The following is a 6,601-nucleotide window of genomic DNA, read 5'->3' on the forward strand; positions in this document are numbered from 1 at the left end:
CTTTTGTAAAATTCTAAAATAACATGATATTGTATATGTATTTCATGAAATCAATTATATTTCAATATGTATACAGGGTGTCCCAAAAGGTTACGTACATAGGAAGGGGGATGATAGGGGTGGTCACACACAAAAACTTAAAAAATTTACACCTTCTGGGGCAATTTTTATTTACTTTAAAATCTTCGTTAGTTGTTTTTTTTTATTTCATGTTGATAAAGGGTTATTGACTATAACATAATAGCTTTTTTTTAAATATAGCAATATTTGTAGATCAAATCGATCGATATTGGTTACAAAATTGCCCCAGAAGGTGTAAAATTTTTAAGTTTTTAAAAAATGCCCTTTATTTTTTTTTAATACCCAGAGGGGAATTTTTATTTTATTTTTCTGGTGACCCTTGTGAACACCCCTATCATTCCCCTTCCTATGTACGTAACCTTTTGGGACACTTAACTGTATACACATAATGAGGCATTTTTACAATCACAATATTATTAACAATGTGTACAAATATCCATAAAAATTCCATTAATTAATAACAATGTTGCAGTCATAATTAAATATAGAAATTAATGGTTTTTTGTCCTTATTGTTTGACATTGCTTAACTTACCTCATGCAACAAAGTTAAATTTAAAAAAAATGGCAAATAAGCAATAAATCTTAAAGTGACACTAAACGAGGAAGAGAATAAATAAATAAATTTACTACTACAAGCCTTTTAAATTCTACAGTTTAGACAAAAAAAACAAAACAGTAGTTTTATTGTTTGTTTAATTATTATTTATCGTATAACGTTAAAATATGTTTTAATTCGCTTGAAGTTTTAGCATTTTTTTACATTTATTTATTAAAGTCAGAAGAGTTTCTTTGCGTCTATCAAATTAAACATATTTGTACTTAAATTTATAGAAAATGTAAAAACGTGAGTCGATGTGAAACAGTATAAATAGAATTTCTTAATATCAGTCTAAGCCACAGCTTTATGGGCATGTTATTTTGAAAACACTTTAGGGCTTAAGTAAAGTAAAATTTTAAACTTAAGTCCCTTATCTGTCTCTCTATCTAACTGTCTTTACATGACCCCAAATGTGAAAAGACAATTAAAAACTTTTCTGTTTCTTGTTAAAAATTCTCAATAGTTTCACGAGAGGTCTAAACTAGCAGGATATCAGATGACAGTTTTATATTACAAATGCCAAGCTTCCAGTTCTCACGTCCACGATTCAGATGTAAAGACCTTACTTGATTACGTGACTGAATTCGCAATGTGTCAGAATATCAAATTACATGATTTTCATGCTTTCGACCTAGAGCTTACCATAGACCTATAAATTTACAGACGCGGAAAGGACTCAGTTTCGGAACAAGTGAAGCATTTACACGTTGTAGTATATTGGTATGGTGTTAGTTGTCTCGGGCGACAACGTCATGTCACTCGTGACAGCCAGCAGGCGACCGACACCTTTGTGTGAGGCGATTATATATGTTGTGTGGCGTCGATGAGCCGTAATTTTCACAAAGACTGGGGACGTTACACACATATTTACTTGATATCACGCAAGTAAAAAGTTATCATAAAGTTATTAGGAATTAAAACCAGAAAACAATAAAAACAGTTTAGGGACAAGTTAAATTGAATGCTTGCTTTAAGGTCTTGTCATAAAAAAGAGCGATAACTCAGTGATAACCTCGATCAGTCAAAAGTCGTTAAAAATGTAGAGATATGAACAAAAAAATAATCTCATAGCGAGTGAGATAAAGGCAGAGAAATTATGAACACTGATACGAGGCATATGTACAGATGGGACAAGCGATGGTTACATGCAGGCTATACTTCATTTTTTGATGATTCGAACGTTGACCATCACTTAAAAGGCATTGTCTTTATTTGAATAAGCTTATTTCAAATGTTTTTATACCTTTATCTTAAGTAATATGGTACCGGATGTAATTACCGGAGATTTTGTCTTAATGTATTAACAAATAATTAACTAAAACAAACATTGTCAGTTTCCGTTTATTTATTTGCAAAGCTTTGTAGTTAATTACTGGAACAGTACTTACGACTTTGATTTTCTGTGCTATTATCCTTTTTTTCTCCTTACATCTATAAACAAACTGATTTAGAAAACCAAAACAACACGACTCACTGAATAACAATATTCAAAGAGTTATATTCGAAAACGTTTTACACTAATTGAGAATGTTATTACCTACGTTCACACGTGTGTGGACGTAGCTATGCTACACGTGCTGATGTAAAACTGACTGCGACACTTTGAGTAAAAATGAAAATCGAGTGACAACTCATTCGTTATAATCTTTTTGGTGTTTTATATTTCATGTGATCACAACGGAACTTACTTACATAAAACCCCACAAACATACGCACGAAAAGCTTTACCTTCCTGAGAAAAAAAGATGACGTCAGACAAATAAATCGGTGGAAGTAATGCGGTCTCCTTTGAAACGTATGGAAAAATAACAATATTAAAAAACAAACAAATGTAATGTACTTTATACAATGACTAATTCAAGCAGTATTTTTTTATTTTAATCAAGTATTATATATATTTGTTCAATATTTTAAATCAAGTTTAGTGCACTCGCGACAAAACTTGTTCCAAAGCTTTTGTACTCGGCTTACGTAACCGCAAATAAATGAACGCTGAGGAAAACTTGAAAGAAAAACTCTTTTATAAGTATATCGTATAAAAAAAGGAATCTGAACTCTGTCGCTTTTATTATATAAACATTATAAAAAGTGTAATTATGTAATATTATGTGCTATTATACTATAATCAAGTTTAATTGATTGTTCTGAGTTATCATGTATTCGGGCTTAAGTGACTTTATTATTAATACTCATTGTTGTCTCTGTTTCGTGAAAGAGAATGAAAGGGATATGAAATATTTATTAATAGACTCACTGCAGCGGAGCTCTACGGTTAAAAGCAATGTAAGCTACGCTAAGCTAGTCATAAACTAATAATGTGTCCCTACTGAGAGACCCGGATCCTACCCGAAGTTAGGGTGACTAAGTCAACCACGTTGGGCCAGTGCGGTTTGGTTGATTTCACACATATGTTTTTTAAATTACTTCTCAAATATGTGTAGGTTGCATCACGATGTTGTCCTTCACCGTAACAAAGTTAGATAAATGTAACATATCAAAGGCATACGGTCCGACGACATAAAAGTTTTTCTGTCCTAAAAAAATGTTTTCCTTTTACACTTTTATATACACTATATTATATAATACTTTGAAGTAATTAGTCATTTTTGATATAATTACGTGCTGGTACGCATGCCTAGTTCAGTTAGTTGACAATAATTGTATGAAATCATGTAATTTTCATTTTATAAGAAACTAGATGGCGCTGATAATTTTAATAATCTCACTATAATTTTAATTACCTTAATTCTACATGATTTTGCTGACATGTTCCGTGTTCAATTATATATGGAGTTATTCTCTAGAATTTATTATCATACATCTACGTCAGAGGATGACGATTCACGTGTTTACGTTCGAATACGTCACCATTTTTGTATCGCGTAGTTTATAGACCTCAAAAGGTCAATCAAAAGTACAGGCGAAAAAAATATTTGTTTATCTGATCCGATCGTTTAAGCCTTGCGTAGTGTCCCTTAAATTGCATTTTTAATTATTAAAAAGTATTGTTACGATTTTGATTAAACATTAAAAAAGAAACGTAAATAAAAAGAAAAATCAAGACTTAAAGGTACGAGTAACTAAAAGTCAAAATCTGCAGAATTTTTTGTATAACAGATTTTACCAAGATAATACAAAGTATTCTTGTAATACAAATTTAAACATACAGCCCATTAATATTGCCTGCTGTTGTAATAAATCATTTTAATATAACTTCGATAATTAGTTTCCATATCAATATCATGAAAAAAATCTGTCGGGAACCTGTATTCGACGGTAGGATGTTTCAAGGGGAAATGTGGGAGGGGAGGGTAATTGGTTTGTAAATGACCTCTGGTAATGACGTCGCGAATCAAAGGTGAACGAGTGTTACAATTTTTTTTGTTTAATAACCGCAATGTAACGCAGATGTCCTACTGGTTATGTTGGTACAGATCATGCAAAAACGAGAAGAAAAGCTTAGTTACAAAGATTTATTTTATGGTACAAGAGTTGCTTGTAGTAAAGAAAGAAATACTTGTCAAGGGGAAGAAAAATGTACAGAAATAATAATAGTAGGGATTTGCGTCATGCGCAAGAGCAACGTAATAGAAATAAGTCCATGTCCATGAGCATCGAAAATCACAATAGTGTTTCCGAAGCTCGTTTGCCCCCTGCTCTCATAAAAAATCAAAAACATGCTAAAATAGTTTTTCATATACTTAACTACATACTTAGTTTTGATTCTCTATTAATGTTTTTAAGAGTTTACTTTGTTATAGCCAAATATGAAAATTGTCAATAAAAACAAAATGCAACAAGAACAATTGAACATCGAAGTATGTTTGTTTCATCCTTGTTCCCTTTAAACTAATAAATAATTCTGCGACTGTTAAAAACTCAGTAAATAACTTTTACAATTTAATGTTCTCCGTGGAATTGTTTATATCCATGTAACCATCTTAGCTAGGTTGTTTACCAGTTTCTGTGAATTTCTTGGAAATCAAATCGAGTTAATTAGAGACTGACAATAGTCAGATTAAATAATAACCACTTATATCTAAACGTTAAAACTAACAAACAATATATGATGAAACATTTTAGTTGTCTTCTGAGTTCGTCATCCATGTTAAAAACAAACGTAACTGCTGTTACAAGCTCTTTTATAAGTGTGTAAAAAATCCCTTGTAATATGTATATGTAGCAAATAATATTTGCATTGACGAGCTTCAGGTCAAAATTTAGCGAACTTCTAATAAATATTACTTTTTATTGCTTTAAATCTTACTAATATAATAAATGCAAATGTTTGTATGGTTGGATGGTGGATGGATGTTTGTTTGAAGGTATCTCCGTTCTGTATGGATTTCGGTGAAATTTGACATACATGTAGAACAGCCTGGAAGAACACACAGCTAGTAATTAATAATATTTTATCCAAAAACGTACAGATTTCTCACTCTCTTATTCTATTTAAACAAAATAATCTGTTCAAAAATTGCTTCTCTCTCTACTATGCATAACAAACACTCTAAGTCTAACCCATTTTTTGCCAATCAACCGCAATGTCAACAGACTACACCCAAGTTTACTGAAAAATAACGAAACAGAGACAATGAACATGTGTGAAATGGCCTTATATGTCTGGGACATTCGGGTCGCGAACTTGGCAGGTAGGTATGTCTACCGCACAGTAACGTCATGTCTCTCATTGTCAAGGTTTAAACCGCTTTTCCGCTGAGCAAATCCAAACACTACGGTAGCGGTATTATTGTGAATAGTACAATTACCGCATAATTCGTCGAGCTAGAGGATAGGGATTAGTAGCGTTTACTCGAAAAAATGAGCTTTTAAAAAATATATATATGTCTGTTGTACATGAATTAGTATTAGAAGTTTTTTTTTACTTCATTATTTATCTCAACTACGTATGTTTTATAAGAGCTAGACAAAAGAATCATTGCATCACCTTTGGAAAATATTCATTGGCACAAAACAACTGAATGTGTTTAAGCCCAACTACGATGTTTTTGAGAGCAGAGTGAAGAAGCAATTTCGTGTGTACCATCTTCGTACACATCACCACTTAATAATAAGTAGGTTCTTGGAAGTTAGCGCTGGTTTAATCATTATAAAAAAGGCATAAAAGCGTAAATAAATAACAGGAACTTAAAAGCGAGTCTCGTTATTTTACCTTCTTCATTTATTTCCTTTTTACTAACTTAACTAATATTATAAATGCAAATGTTTGGATAGACGGATGGATGTTATAATGAATCTCCAGAATGGCTGCATGGATCTCGCTGATATTTTAATACCTCGTTGACGGAGTCGCGAGCGACTGCTAATCTGTCATAAAAAGAAGTAAGCATCTATTGTTAAAAGATTTAATGAATTTTGTAATCGAATGTTATCGAATTTTCTTACTTTTGTATTCACAAAAATTAACATAGAGGTGATAATTATGTGTAAAACACTGTATTTACAGTAGATTTTATCAATATAAATAAAATTTATTTCGTTTGTTTGTACATTAAAGCATCCAGCATTCGTTTGTATGAAACTTTGATAGGATGATTTGAATTTTAAGAACACTCGAGCGGATTTTTGCCTTAAATTGTTTAAATAATTAAAAATAATTATCTCTTTTAATAAAACTTTTCGTTTACTCTATATATTTATTTTTAAAATATAATTTAATACTATAATTTTAACTATATAAATAAATACAAATAGACACGAGTCAGGTCGGAAAGTTTTGTCGCACATCGTCATTAACATGTATCAAAGTATTTACAGACGTAAATGTAAGTGGAAAGTTTTAGCATCCGGAATATGTTGGCAAACCACTATTCACATGAAACTTTTTACAGAAAAACCCTTGCGCACAAACTGGGAACTTGCGTAGGAAAGTTACCCCGTGGAATAAAACCAACGTTTA

Source organism: Papilio xuthus, unplaced genomic scaffold (assembly GCF_000836235.2).
Source record: "Papilio xuthus unplaced genomic scaffold, Pxut_1.1 DF829567.1, whole genome shotgun sequence".
NCBI lineage: Eukaryota > Metazoa > Arthropoda > Insecta > Lepidoptera > Papilionidae > Papilio > Papilio xuthus.